Here is a 14,406-nt window from a genome sequence, read left to right as displayed (position 1 = left end):
GGGGTGTACAACAAGCAAAGGAAACGACTGATGCTTAGGACATCTTGAGGCACCTGGGGCAGCTTCCCCTGGGTATCCAGGGAACATGGCACTGAGCAGAGCCCTGTGTCCCACCCGATTACTGCCTTGCTTCCTTCACCATGACCCAAGGATTTGCACCAGGACACCCTGCCGTGTGCCCCCACCCTGTTATTTGCCCCAACTTTGCACACTCACACAGCTGAGCTCTACACTGGTGCTTTACTCTCTGGGGAACTTGATAGATATCTTCACTACACAAGCCCCTTAAATTACAGAGATGTGACACAGGAGTCCAGCTGCACCATCCTGGATGCAAACGTACAAAAGCCTCTGGGTCAGGCAGGCTGGGTTCATGCTATTGAGAAAGTGGAGTGCATGCAAACACTCTAGGAGAAACACAATTGTGACATTAAAAGCGCTAAATGCACAGGAAGTTCCAGAGATGACCAGGAAATGCCTTGTGAGGAGATTCAGGCAGTTCAGTGCTGCTGAGAGACACCTGACTGCATCAGCTTCTTCAGTGCGTCCTTCAGCTCCTGGTTCCTCATGCTGTAGATGAGGGGGTTCACTGCTGGAGGCACCACCAAGTACAGGACTGCCACCACCAGGTCCAGGGATGGGGAGGAGATGGAGGGGGGTTTCAGGTGTGCAAACATGCCAGTGCTGAGAAAGGGAGATCACGGCCAGGTGAGGGAGGCACGTGGAAAAGGCTTTGTGCCGTCCCTGCTCAGAGGGGATCCTCAGCACAGCCCTGAAGATCTGCATGTAAGACAGAATAATGAAAATGAAACACCCAAACACTACTAAGACACTAGCCACAATAAGCCCCACTTCCCTGAGGTAGGTGTGTGAGCAGGAGAGCTTGAGGATCTGTGGGATTTCACAGAAGACCTGTCCCAGGGCATTGCCTTGGCAGAGCGGCAGTGACAGTGTATTGGCCGTGTGCAGCGCAGCATAGAGAAACGCACTGGCCCAGGCAGCTGCTGCCATGTGGACACAAGCTCTGCTGCCCAGCAGGGTCCCGTAGTGCAGGGGCTGGCAGATGGCCACGGAGCGGTCATAGGCCATGACGGTGAGGAGAGAACACTCTGCTGAAAGGAAAAAGACAATCAGGAAGAGCTGTGCAGCACATCCTGGGTAGGAGATGTCCCTGGTGTCCCAGAGGGAGTTGGCCATGGCTTTGGGGAGAGTGGTGGAGATGGAGCCCAGGTCGATGAGAGAGAGGTTGAGGAGGAAGAAGTACATGGGGGTTTGCAGGTGGTGGTCGCACACTACTGTGATGATGATGAGGCCATTGGCCATGAGGGCAGCCAGGTAGATGCCCAGGGAGAGCCAGAAGTGCAAGAGCTGCAGCTCCCGCGTGTCTGCCAATGCCAGGAGGAGGAACTGGGAGATGGAGCTGCTGTTGGACATCTGCTGCCTCTGGGCATGGGAACCTGCTCAAGGAGGAAAAGTAGTGACAAGTCAGGCAATTCTTCTGTTAAGGCAAGTGAAAGCCGTTTCTCCTAGATGCACCCCCCGTGCCCCATGCTCCCCCTCTGCCGTTCCTAGGAGAGCTCCCTTCCGAGCCGTGGCTGGAGCTGTGCTGAGTGCTGGCCGAGTGTGCTGTGAGGAGCAGGGGCTGTGCCCGCTGGCTGCCCAGCAGTGAGCCCTGCTCTGCAGCAGGGGCTTCATGGGAACCGTGGGGGCAGGGGCCAGTCCTGGCCTTGCACTGGCTCAGCCCAAACTGCTCCCAGCGCAGAAGGGCCTGTCAGCATCGGCTCTGCCCGTGCTGAGCAACGGCCATGGCCAGAGTCAGGTCAGGAGGGGTTTGTGCCGTGCTCAGGGAGAGCAGCGTGAGTGCTGAGAGGCAAGGGGACTGTCTGTGCCTGAGGGCAGAGGCAGGGACTCTGCTCTCTCCATCCCTCTCCTTCCCAGCTGCCCGGCAATTGCTCCTTTCTTAGATGGAGAGTGATCACACTGCCATGTTACCCTGACCAGCAGCCAGGCACTGCTGAGAGCAGAGGGATCCACTGCAGAGAACAGAATGCCTCATCCCTTACCGAAGGCTCAGCACCACACTGCTATCCAAGGACACCCAGGGCTCACTGTGTGCCCTGGCAGGCACATACATCTTGGGTGGACACCCGAAGTAGGTGGTCAAGTGTCTTGACCATGGCAAGTTCTTGCAGGAGAGTCAGCTCCTTCCCCAGCCTCACAGACTGCATTGCCCACAGCATCATCGGTTAGGGGAAAGCTGGGACACCTCCTTGCCGAGGACATGTCTGCACAGGAGGACCCACAAGGTCTGCGCCTGAGCCGGCAGCTGAAACCCCTATTGCCAGAGAGCCTGTCTGCAATGCCAATAGCATCTGAGCAAGGCCAGGAGAGAGACAAAGGGACACTCGGGAACTCCTTCCCCTTCCCCAGCCCGGCACACCACCTCCCACACAGCAGCAGTGCAGGGCAGTCACCCTCAGGCTGTGCTCAGCGAGAAATGGCACCGTGGCAGCAGGAGAGATGCACTTCATCCCTCCTGCTGCTCTGCTGGACCAGGAGCTGTTGAAACACATGGAACCAACGGTCTAAAGGCTGTGCTGGGTGGGAGAGGAGAGCAGAGGTGTGTTGCTCAGGGAAGGCACCTGCACGGCAGACCATGGCCAGGAGGTGCCCCTATCTGCCCTGCATCAGGGTCCCCCTCAGCATCTCCCCCCCTCCCTGCCCAGGGTTCTGCTGCCTGCAGCTGTCCCTGCCAGCAGCTCTTTCTCTGGCCCCAGGGCTCTTCCCTGCCAGCGCTCACAGAGCCCAGCTCAGCCCCTCTGTGCTTTTGATTGTGTCCTTGACAATGGACATCCCGTGATGCAGGGACACTTTGAAAATCATTGGTCTGTTTCTCTATTGCCTCACCACAGGGGTGACTTTCAACAGTGCTGGCTAACTGGGGAGGTCCAAGAAGGCTGAATGTTAGTCAAGTGCTGCCCACCTACAAGAAGGGTAGGAGGGAGGTTCGGGATAACCAGGAGGTCAGGACCAGCCAGCATGGATGTATGAAAGGCAGGTCCTGCCTGAGGAATCTGATCTCCTGCTGGGACAAAATGACCTGCCTAGTGGATGAGGGAAAGGCTGTGGATGCTGTCTACCTGGACCTTAGGAAAGCCTTTTGGCTGCATCTCCCACTGCATTCTCCTGGAGAAACTGGCTGCTCATGGCTTTGGTGGGTGTTCTCCACGCTGGTTTTGAGCTGGCTGGACAGCCAGGCCCCAAGAGGGGGAGTAAATGGAGTGAATTCAGGTGACAACAGCCCATAAGGAGTGGTGTTCCCCAGGGCTCAGTGTTGGGGCCAGTCCTGCTTCAGAACTTTATTAATGATCTGGCTTGAGTGCACCCTCAGTGAGTTTGCATACAACACCAAATTGAGTGGCAGTGTTGATCTCCATGAGGGCAGTAAACCTCTGCAGAGGGATCTGCACTGGTTGGATCATTTGGATGAGTCCACTTGTATGAAGTTCAACCAGGAGAAGTGCCAGTTCTGTACGTGGGTCACAACAGCCCCCCACAACGCTACAGGCTTGGGCCAGAGTGGCTGGAAGGCAGGCTGGTGGGGAAGTACCCTGAGGGTGCAGGTTGGCAGATGGTTGAGCAAGAGCCAGCAGTGTGCCCGGGTGGCCAAGAAGGCCCATATCATCGTGTCTGCTATCAGAAACAGTGTGGCCAGCAGGACCAGGGCAGTGATGGACCCCCCTGTACTCGGCACTGCTGAAGCCACACCTTGAACACTGTGTTTCCATTTTGGGCCGCTCACTTCAACAGTAATGTTGAGGTGGTTTAGTATGTCCAGAGAAGGGCAACAAAGCTGGTGAAGGGTCTGGAGCCCTGCACTGTTGAAGAGCACCTGAGGGGACTTAGGTTGTACAGTGTGGAGAAGAGGAACCACAGGGGGGATCTTTCTGCCTGAAAGGATGTTGTAGACTTGAAAGGTTGGGTTGTAGACCTGAAAGGTGGGGTAGGTCTCTTCTCCCAGGTAAGAAGTGACAGAACAAGAGGAATATGCCTCAATTTACACCAAGAGAGCTTTAGATTGGATATGAGGAAAAACATCTTCACTGCAAGGATGGTCAGGCATTGGAACAGGCTGCCCAGGGAGCTGGTGGAATCACCAGCCCTGGAGGTGTTTCAAAAGTACATAGATGCAGTGCTTCGGGACATGATTTAGTGATGGGATTGGCCGTCCTGTGGTAACGGTTGGATATGATTCTCTTTAAGGTCTTTTTCAACCTAAATGATTCTCTGTTCCTATGCCTCTATGATATTGCAAGCCTAGCTAGACCAGTTACTGAGCAAGTTGCTCTAGCTGACCCTGCCTCAGTTGGAGGGCTGGATTCGATGATCTCCAGCGGTCAGTCCAACCTGGAAAAAAAAGCCATATATATGAAAGATCATATATCATGTGTATGTCAACACAACTAGGGAAGTTCATGTGAAGAATATTTCTCCATAGAAATGGCCTGTGGGAAATGCATTTGAGAAATCTGAACGAAACAAGGCTGCTTTTCTGTGGCCAGGTCATGGGTGAGAATGAGGGTGACAGAGGGGTGTGTTATGAGGAGGACAGCTGATTCTCAGGAACTCCTCATGCAGGAGGACATGCCTGGCTGTGAAGGGGCCTGTGAGGTCAGTTCTGTCTCTGGAGGTGACAGGCCGGCAACAGGAACATGGCTGGGAAAGTCCTTCTGCCAAGCTACAGCATAGGACCTCTCCAGGAAAAGGGCTGGGGTACAGGCTGTCATGTCCATTTTGCCTGTGGACATGAGAGGACAGCAGCAGGCATGTGGCTTGGTCACGTCTCTGGGAGAAGCTGAAAGGCCAGCAGCAGCCATGTGGTTTAGAAGACCATGTGGAGGTGACTTCACTTTTTTGAGGGGAAAGACCACCAAAAATAGCTTTTGAGTTAGGTTCCCTGCTTGGAGGGCAGTTCCTGAGGTGGTAAAGCTTTCCTGGGTAGTGGGAAAAAAGAGGAGAGGGGAAAAGATTTCACAAAGTGTAATGTTGCAAATGGAGAGTGGCTATCGGGAGGAAGAACTGTCACTCTAGGGGTCCTGCTGCGGTGCAAGAGCTCAGCCAGAGGGAGCCTGGATCAGCCCATGGCTTTGTGTTTCAAGGAACAGCCGGTGAGAGTGGAGGTACCTCAGCGAAGGTATGGCAATGTTGGCGTGGGAGCAAGGCAGGGCAGCGAGATGGTGCCTGCAGCCTGCAGGGAAACAGGGGCAGGGCTCCAACCATGTAGGACAGCCTGTGGTGAAGAGGGCAGAGGGCACTGTCAAGGCTGGAAGGCACCAGTAGAACCCAGGTCTGTGTCCCCTTGGCTGTGGCAGCTGTCTCTGCCTCTGAGGGCCATGACAAGACATGATGTCCTCACGGCACGGGGGCATCGTTGCCTCCTTGCAGCCCCATGGGGAAGCTGGAAGTTGCTGTGCCATTGCTGTCCTTCACTGGGCATTGGATGCCCACCTTCCATGGTCCCCAGGAAGAGCCCTGAGCCCTCTGTGAGGGACAGCACCCACCTCCCCACAGGCTGCAGGTCACGGCTTGGCCTTTCTGCTTCATCAAGCAAGCCAAGGCTTTGCTCAGCAGCAGAGCTGCCTGCACAGAGCCTTTGCCTTCCTGCACTCACAGCCTCCAAGGATGGGCTCTAACAAGGCCATGGGGAGGCTTTCTCAGGCATGGCCCTCAGTGGGGCCCATTAACGCTTCCAGGGACTGTGGGCTTTGCTCCGGACTTGGTGTTCTTGAGAGGTTTCTTCAGGCTCCTCTGAACACCTGAAGTCCAGAGCACCACAGACACCCTGGGCTCATGACGAGGGAGAACGCCCTGACGAGCCCTGTCTCCTCCATCAGGGACATCTGGTCTTCAAGTTTGGCTCCTACGCTTAATGAGATAAGTTTCAGCCGTACAGTGAAAGAGAAAGGCAGGTAATGAGCACTTTGGGGAAATGATAGAAGGCTTTTCCAATTACTATTGATGCACAGTGTCTCCTGAGGAGGTGCGGACAAGTAGGAAAAGCAGTCCCTGGAGCTAATAACTGCGTGGACAGCCTTGCTCCCCAGCTCTCCAGCCTCAATATTTTTGTCTTCAGCCCCATGAGACTTACATCACTTTACATCAGATCTTCAACCAACTCTGCAGCTGAATATAGCAAATTCTTGGCTATAATTATTGCCTGCTTTCCTTAGAGAACAGGGTGTAAGCAGGAATAAAAGAGGGATTAATTATCGTGTGTGTGTGGGGGGGGGGGGAGTGGGATAGAAATTAATAAATAAAAAATACATTTCTCAGCTGTATAATTGTTAGTTCAAGCAAATCCCCATGAAGTCTATTGCCACTACTGAAGAGTTGCCCATAGGGAATATTAGAGACACTACTGAAAGACAGTCCAAATTTTCCTCTCTGAACCTTAAAGCACAAGCTACATAGGTAAAATGGATTGGAGCGATCAAAGAGAAAGAGGAGAAAGGCATCTGGAGATGAACTTCTTAATCCATAGCTGTAAATCAGGAAACCAGGACGCCAGGCTATTCCAAATGTCTTCAATTTCATAGAAGGTGCAAACGTTCTGGAACTCACAACAAATAATAGGATGTGTTCAAATTTTTTTTACACATATATCTGTAGAATTTCTCCCACTTTGATCTACGTAGATGCAACAACTGGTATTAAGAAGAGCACAGACTCTGCCTTCAGACGCCACCTTCATATCTAACGCCATTCCATTTTGCACAGCTATAGGGGCTATTTCTCACACTTCTTCCTGCAAAGCCTTCATGGCACCTGCAGGGTCCTTGGCCATCTCTTCCATTGCTGTGCATCTCTTTATCACTGCCTTCTCCAATTCAGGAACCGCTAACCAAGGAGTAACCAAGGCCACAAGCAGGCTGATGATCTGGGCTATCATTATGACACCCATTACATCTGAGAAGCTCATAGGCCACTAGGAGGCACGTGGCCATGAAGGCGAGCTTGAGGTCCCTGGAGTGTCCAGTTCCCTTGTGGGATTGGCCATCAGCAGCCCAGCTGGTTATGGCTGCAGTAAGAAAGGCACTTGGACTCTGAGACAAAGTGTCATTTCAATTGGCCTTGGCTAGAGCCAACTCTCTACACACAGAGACAATCGTGTCAGCTGTATGCCGTCCCTTCCGAGGCCGGGAACACGGAGTTTCCAGCATTGGGAGAGCGGTGCAGCAAGTTGTGCAGATCCTGCCTGCAGAAGGGTTATCCCACACTGCTCCCGTCAGCTCTTGAAGTGTTTTCTGCCAGGGAAACCCATTCTAGTCATCACTTCTCGTGTTCTAAGAGGAGATGTTCACTTGGGAGTTGGTAACTGCAGTCCCAGGCAAAGGTAAGGGCGTGCGGTTGGCCATTCACCAGCAGCTTCCTGCAGATTTCTTCTTCCAGTATGGCTTATTCTGCAACCCAGGGGCACACTCAGCACAGCTCAGCCTGAAGGCCAAGAGGTACGTGGAGCACAGCACAGGCCTGCTCAGGTTTTCTGTGACACTCATCACTAACTCCTCCATGTGCAAAGGGCTTCTGCTCAGATTCTCTCAACCTCCTGATGAAGGTTAGAAGGAGAACGACATCTCCTTTAGACCGCTAGAGAAAGGGAACTTTACTTGAAGGCCTTGGTTGAAGGGAAAGTGGAAGATGATCTGCAGGAGCGGGCTGGAAATTAGGACCATGCGTGGCAATCAGTTAGCTGAAGGGAATGTGCTAGAGCTTGTAGGTCACTAACCCTGGGAAGACAAGGAGTGTGAATAGACACAACAATTAACATGATGAGCCATGCTGAGAGAGCATAGGGGAGTGGGGGACGGATGCCGTGAAGGAAGGGTAACACCCTGCTGTTAATTGCTGGTAGTTAACCATCAGTCGGGGACTGCCTAGTATGCAAGGCTTAGCTTCAGGAACCAATCTGTTTAAAACGCGCAGCTTCAGGAACCAACTGTTTAAAACGTGCAGCTTCAAGAACCAATCTTTTTAAAATGCGCAGCTTCTTAAAGTGTATATAAACTCGTGCTTCTGTACAATAAATTGACATTTGCTTGTATCACCCTGCGTCCCGTCTCTCCATCGCAGCAATGATCCCTGACCAACATGGCACAAATGCTTTGCTGGACTTGTTTTGAACAGAAAGACAAGGCAGGAATGGTGAAAAATGTGGACAGCACCTTTCTGTCAAGTATGGGTGATGCTGGTAAAGTAGAAATCAAGGGCAAGTCAACAAGACAAACTGTAGCAGGGCTGAGTAGAGAGGAGAGATCACCTCCACCAACCCTTGGGCAGTGCTCTTCCTAATGCAGCCCCGGATGCCATGGGCCTTATTTGAAAGGTGCAAAGCCAGGAGAAGAGGAGGCTTTGGGGACACCTAATAACAGCCTTCCCATATCTTCTTGGGCCATATCAGCAAGAAAAGGCAGCCAGGTTCTTGCCTGTTGTGCGTGATGGGAGGATGAGAGCCAATGGGCATCAGCTGAAACAAGGGAAGACAATGTCCTTCCCCATGAAGACAGTCAAGCAGTGGAGCAGATGTCCCACAGAGCTTGTGCCATGTCCATCCTTGGAGCTTTTCAAGCCCCACTTGAAGGAAAGCGTGAGCTACTTGCTTCAACCCCATAACTGATCGTTCTCTAAGCAGCATGTAGGCCTGGACACCTCCTGAGGTCCCTTCCAGCATGAATGATTCTGGATCTCCATCCACCATGGATCTTGCCTTCGTGATGGCAGGGAAATCACTCAGGTTTCCAGCGGCTGTTGAAGCCAATCAGAAAGTTGGTCAGATGACCTGCGATGTTCTTTTCCCACTCCAAGCTTTGCTGCTCAGATGCAGGGCTGCTTGGCTGGTTCCTATGGATTCCTATTCTTCACCCTTTCCTAACTTTTCCCTCCTTTTCCACGCACAATTGCTTCTCCTTGACCACCCCTGTATCCTCCCATGCAAGCAGCTCACCTCTCCTTTCCCTTTCCTCCCTGGCCATTGGCTGTCCTCCTTTGGTGATTCTTTGGAGGTTCTCACCATAGGTGGCCACCCAGACAAGGGATTCATCATCCCCCTTGACTCAGCATCATCCCCCTTGACACAGCACTGTTGTGGCCACATCCAGGTTATCTGTGCCTGGGCTTTGAGGTTTCTCATTCTGGAGGAATGGGGGGAAAGTGGAGAGGCTGTGGAGGATACCTGCCTGGATTGAGTTTGGTGCCTGTGGAGAGAGACTGAAGGTCCTGGGCTTCTTGATACTGGCAAAGTGGAGCCTCAGGGCACCACAGTAACAGCATGCACCTGCTTGAAGGGGGGTGTCAGAGATAAGGGAGTGATTCCTGATAGTGACAGGAAGAGAAAACCTCCGCAAAGTGCTGCTTGGAAGGGTAAGATTGGATGTGAGGAAAAAGAAATGTCCCTCTGAGGGTTGCCCTCTGATGCCAGAGTTCACCCAGAGGGAGCCTGGATCGTCCCATGGCTTTGAGTTTCAAGGAGCAAGCAGGGATGAGGGGAGAAACTCCAGAAAAGGCAGATAAATGCAGGTGTGAGGGCTGGGTGGGAAAGCAAGGAAGATGCCAACCCCCAGAGTGGAAAGAGGTGCCACATGGACAGTGTAGGGCAACTTGCAGTGGAGATGGCCCAGGGCTGCAGCGAGGCTGAATGGCCCCACAGGGGGCTGAGGCCTCTGTCCCCCTGGCAATGGCAGCTGCCTCTCCCACCAAGGCCTGTGACATAGAACTTGATTTGGAGGGTCTTATGTTCTGCCCTCCAAGAGCCTGGGGGTCAGGGCTTGGTCTTTCTGCTTCATAAAAAAATCCAAATGTGTTTTGCAGCATTACAGCCACTGACACAGTACCTTTGCCTGCCTGCAGGTCTGGCCTCTAATTAGCTACTCTAACGAGTCCATGGGGACGCTTTGTCAGCAATGGCCCTCAGCGGGACCCATTAACGTTTGAAGGTATTTTCAGTGTTGCTTCTGACTTACATTCCTTCAGTGGTTGGTTCAGTCTGCTCTCAGTAGCTCAGGTTCATGGCAGGAGCCCCCAAGGCCCTAATGAGGTATTTGCCTTTTCTCATTTCCTTCAAGTCTTGAAGACCTGTGCAGCTAATTGAATCTGTTCCATTCATGTAGATAAGAGAGAGGATTTCAAAGTGCACTTCAAAATAAGTATTTTTTATTTCATAGGTTATATTTTGCTACTTTTTAGGTTAGAGAGGAGGTTCTAGCAGCAATCTCCAAGTGATAATGATGCAGAGGATCTCCTCAGTATATCTGGACTGGCAGGAAACGCAGTCCCTTGAGGTCTGACACCAGATGGACAACCTTGCTCTGAATGTCCCCAAGACCACCCTTTTTCTCATTGTCCCCTGGGACTCACATCCCTTCTCCTTACGTCAGACCTCTCCCCTCAATTCTGCAGGTGGGTGCTGCAGCTCCTCTGCACCATCCCCACCAATTTGCCTTAGAGGACAGGCTGCACACAGGTGCAGAAGAATTATTCAAATCTGCAAGCAATGTGAAGAATGATCAAGTGTCATAAATAAGCCAACACCCTCCACAAGCATATGCCGAGTCCAAGCTGTCTCTGAAGAGGTGCCTTTCTGCAAGGGACACTCTCATGAGAAATCTTTTAGGTTGGTAGATACAGAAATATAGATCTAAACACAAGGGAAGAGTTGGGTAAGGAGACAGTTCGGCTGCAGGAAGACATGCAAGCTTTTCCTTCCTGAAGTAAAAACAGCAGCACAGGTGAGACGTACCTAAAAGACCAAAGAATAAAGGGAGGAGAAAACAGGTGAATAACTGAAAGAGCCTTTGCTGAGACAGTCTGCTGAAAAGATGACTTCAGAAGTCGTCACTGTCTCCTGCTCAGGTGCAAATATATTAAAGATGAGAGAAAATAGGGGCGTGGTATAACTAATAACAATGGTGAAGTTCTGGTATAAAATCAGTATTTCCTTGAAGTATCGCTTTTGAAAGCTCCTTGAATTGGCAGAGGTCACTTGTGAGAAAGGACAAGTGTTGCAACTGTCTTGGAAGGAGTCCGTAAGTGCAGCTCGGGGAACCACAGGCTGCACGGACCCCCAGTGGTGAGGGGTGTGCCACCAGTTAGAGTCCTCTTGGGTGACATTTCTGGCACCTGAGCGGGTAACTGTCCAGGTGGATTTTCCAAGGGTAAATTAATCTTTGCCACACATCTTTGTGTGGCATGTGGAAAAGACGACACTTCTTTGGCCATGAAAAGAATCATTAAGAGATCTCTTTGTCTTTATCTTGACCCATGAGCATTGCTGGTTTATTTTTTTCCTTTGTCCTGTTGAGTCAGTGCAGCTGACAACAAGTGATGGTTGTCTCACCACTGGCCAAGGTTAACCCACCACAGGACCACATCAGGACTGCTGAGCCCACAACAAGGCTCCCCAGCACAAGAGAGACCCTGACACATCACAGCAAGTCCTGCAGAGGCCAGAAGGATGGTTAGGACCTGGAGCATATTATGGGCAATTGGAGGCTGAGAGAGCAAGAGTATTATTTGAGAAATTGTTCTGAATGAAAGACTGGAGCGCTGGACCCAGGCCAGCTGGTGGGATCTCAATCAATATTTGTTAGAACACCATGCCATGAGAACATGATCTTGTTGGAGGTGTCTGACAATGGCCTTCCCTGAGAGACCAACTGTGGCAAGAGCTATGGGACTTGTGTGTAACAAGTGTCAGTAGGAAGGTGGCTCCCTTTATATTTAGAAATGGTGATGGAGTTGGGTATCACCGGGCAACGGAGGAGGACAGAGGTGACCATGCAGCAGTGGTCCCTAATGAGGGCTGGGGTATATGACCAGGCTTGGAAATGAGCAGTGTTTGGGAATTTGTGGGGAAAATTTCCCTTCTGCAGCTTTCTGAGGGTGTGCAGGGAACACGGCACAGATCTGGCCCCTCAGTCCCGCTCCTTTGGTGCCTTGCTTGCTTCACCATGACCCCTGGGTCTGCACCAGGACCACCCTGCTGTGTGCCCCCACGCTGCACACCCACACAGCTGAGCTCTCACTGGTGTTTCCCTCTCCCTGGCCCTTCCCAGCCCAGCCCCCCCCAGCTCTGCCCACCTCCCCTGCCCTCTCCCCAGCCCAGGCAGACACAGCAGCCCACGCGGGGCTGGCCCCATGCAATTGCCCACCCAAAGGGGGCTGCAGAGCTCTGGGCACTCACCCCATGGCCATAGACCATCACAAGGGCACAGGAGATGCTGGTGGGCAGAGAGGGGTCTCCTCCTGCCAGTCAGCCCCAGGGCTGGCACCAGCCATGGCATGAGGACACAGAGGCCATTGCCTCCCTCTGTCTGCTGCTCCTCTCTCACAGGGACCCTGATTGCCCACTCCTGGCAGCCCCTCGGGGCCAGTCCCTGTCCCCAGCACCAGGCTGCTGGCCTGGGGGCTCCCCAGGCACCTCCTGCTGCACCAGGGACACAGCAGCCTGCCCCAGCTGGGGCATCCACAGAGACACCTGCTCTTGCCCAGGGATGTGGTCTCAGGCATGGCCCTGAGCAGGCGGTGCTGCTGTGCAGGGCAGCGGTGCCTGAAAGCCCAGGGAGATGGTCCCAGGCACATCCCTCTTGGTCACCCACCATTCCCATGGGCACTGGGCCCCCACACGCCAAGGCTCAACACAGGCCCATGCCCTAACGCGTTGCCCCATGCCCTCCTCCCCTGAGCCATGGGGAACCCAAGATCAGAGACGTTGTTCAGGAAACAATTCCTGCAGCTTGTTCATGAGCTTCGCTTTGGGAGGAGAGCCCAACCTGCAGGCATGGGCACTGAGAGAAAACCCTTTTATTTTGCTTATACTTGCAAAGGCAAAACCAACCATTCAAGTGCATGCAGTGGATCTTCCCAAGCCTGGTTCCACTGGGCCAACATAGCATAAGGAGAAGATTGGTCCTTTAAAAGAAAACCACTTAAAGGAAGTGTGCGATCTATATGCAACACATCGTGCAGAGATCAGCTGTTTGACTTCTTTCACAAGTGCCAAGGCTGAAGGCGTTAAAGGCCTTGGGGCTAAAAGATCTGTGTCTCCTTTTCAAAGTTCCAACAGAGGTGGCATTTGTTCATTACTAAGGCCTAAATAAGGCTGTAGCCAATTCAGCATTCCTGAAAGCTTTTGGACATCATTCAAGGTCTTTACGTCCAGTTTCAGTCTGATAGCTTGTGGAGACATGGTTCTCTTCAGCACATTCATGCGCAGATATTTCCAGGGCTCTTGTCTCTGAACTTCTTCAGGAGCTACCATCAACCCAAACTCTGCTAAACTGTGCCTGGCATCCTTCTCAACTGTCTCCAGCAGCTCTTTTGATGGTGCTGCTAGCAAAATGTCATCCATGCCATGATAACCATAAACATCTTGGTATTTGTCTGTCACTGAGCTCAGGGCTTGGGCTACAAACCACGGACAAATGCTTGGTGAGTTTCTCGTGCCTTGAGGCAGCACGGTCCAGTGGTAGCTTTTTGTGGGCTCAGAGTTATTTCTAGTTGCTACTGTAAAGGCAAACTTGGCTTTGTCTTCTGGATCTAAAGGAATGGTAAAAAACCCAGTCTTTCAGATCAATAACTACAATGTCCCACTCCATTGGTATCACGGTGGCAGACGGCAATCCCGGCTGCAAGGCCCCCACAGGGGCCATCACTGCATTGACTTTACGCAGGTCAAGCAGCAATCGCCATTTCCCTGAAATCATTTTCATCACAAATACAGGGCTGTTCCACGGGCTATGTGACTCTTCAGTGTGGCCCGTGTTTAATTTTTCCTTAAGTAATTCATGCCGGGCACACAGCTTTTCCTGGGGCAGGGGCCACTGACCTACCCATACTGGTCTGTCGGTCAGCCAAGTAGACCAAGGGGAGGCTGTTTCACTGCCTGCAGTACAGCGGCCCCAGTTAAAAACCCGTGGTGATCCAAACTCCCCACTGTCCTAGACAATCTCGGCCCCACAGAGTGAGTGCTGTGGTGGTAACGTATGGCCGGACGGAGGCAGTCTGTCCTTCTTGTGTTTTGATCTGTATAGGTTTTACAGACAAGTAGCTTGTAGTCACGCCCCCCCGACCTACAACTCCCACTGCGTTATTTACCAAAGGCCATTGAGGTGGCCAGTCCTTGCTTGATATGACAGTTACGTCTGCTCCAGTATCCAGAAGACCGCTCAACTTCACTTGTGCCGGAGTGCCTCCCGACAACGCCAGAGTGCAGGTCATGTTGGGTCCTTGTGGAGATGGTTCTTGTGTCCAAGACACTTGAGGTATTCCAGTGGAGGTGAATCCCTCATCACCCTGCTGTCTAGGCTCTGTTTGGGGAACAAAAATCTCAAAAGGCACAAGCTGAGCAAGGCG

General features: G+C 52.3%; 1 pseudogene; it reads right to left on the bottom strand.

Annotated features, from left to right (window-relative positions):
• Positions 1-371: 371 nt before the first annotated feature.
• Positions 372-1,053, bottom strand: LOC129782915 (olfactory receptor 14C36-like; annotated as a pseudogene).
• Positions 1,054-14,406: the final 13,353 nt, after the last annotated feature.

The sequence above is a fragment of the Falco peregrinus genome, chromosome 19, assembly GCF_023634155.1.
Source record: "Falco peregrinus isolate bFalPer1 chromosome 19, bFalPer1.pri, whole genome shotgun sequence".
In the NCBI taxonomy this organism is placed as follows: Eukaryota; Metazoa; Chordata; class Aves; order Falconiformes; family Falconidae; genus Falco; species Falco peregrinus.
This window is presented reverse-complemented; position numbering and strand designations above follow the sequence as displayed.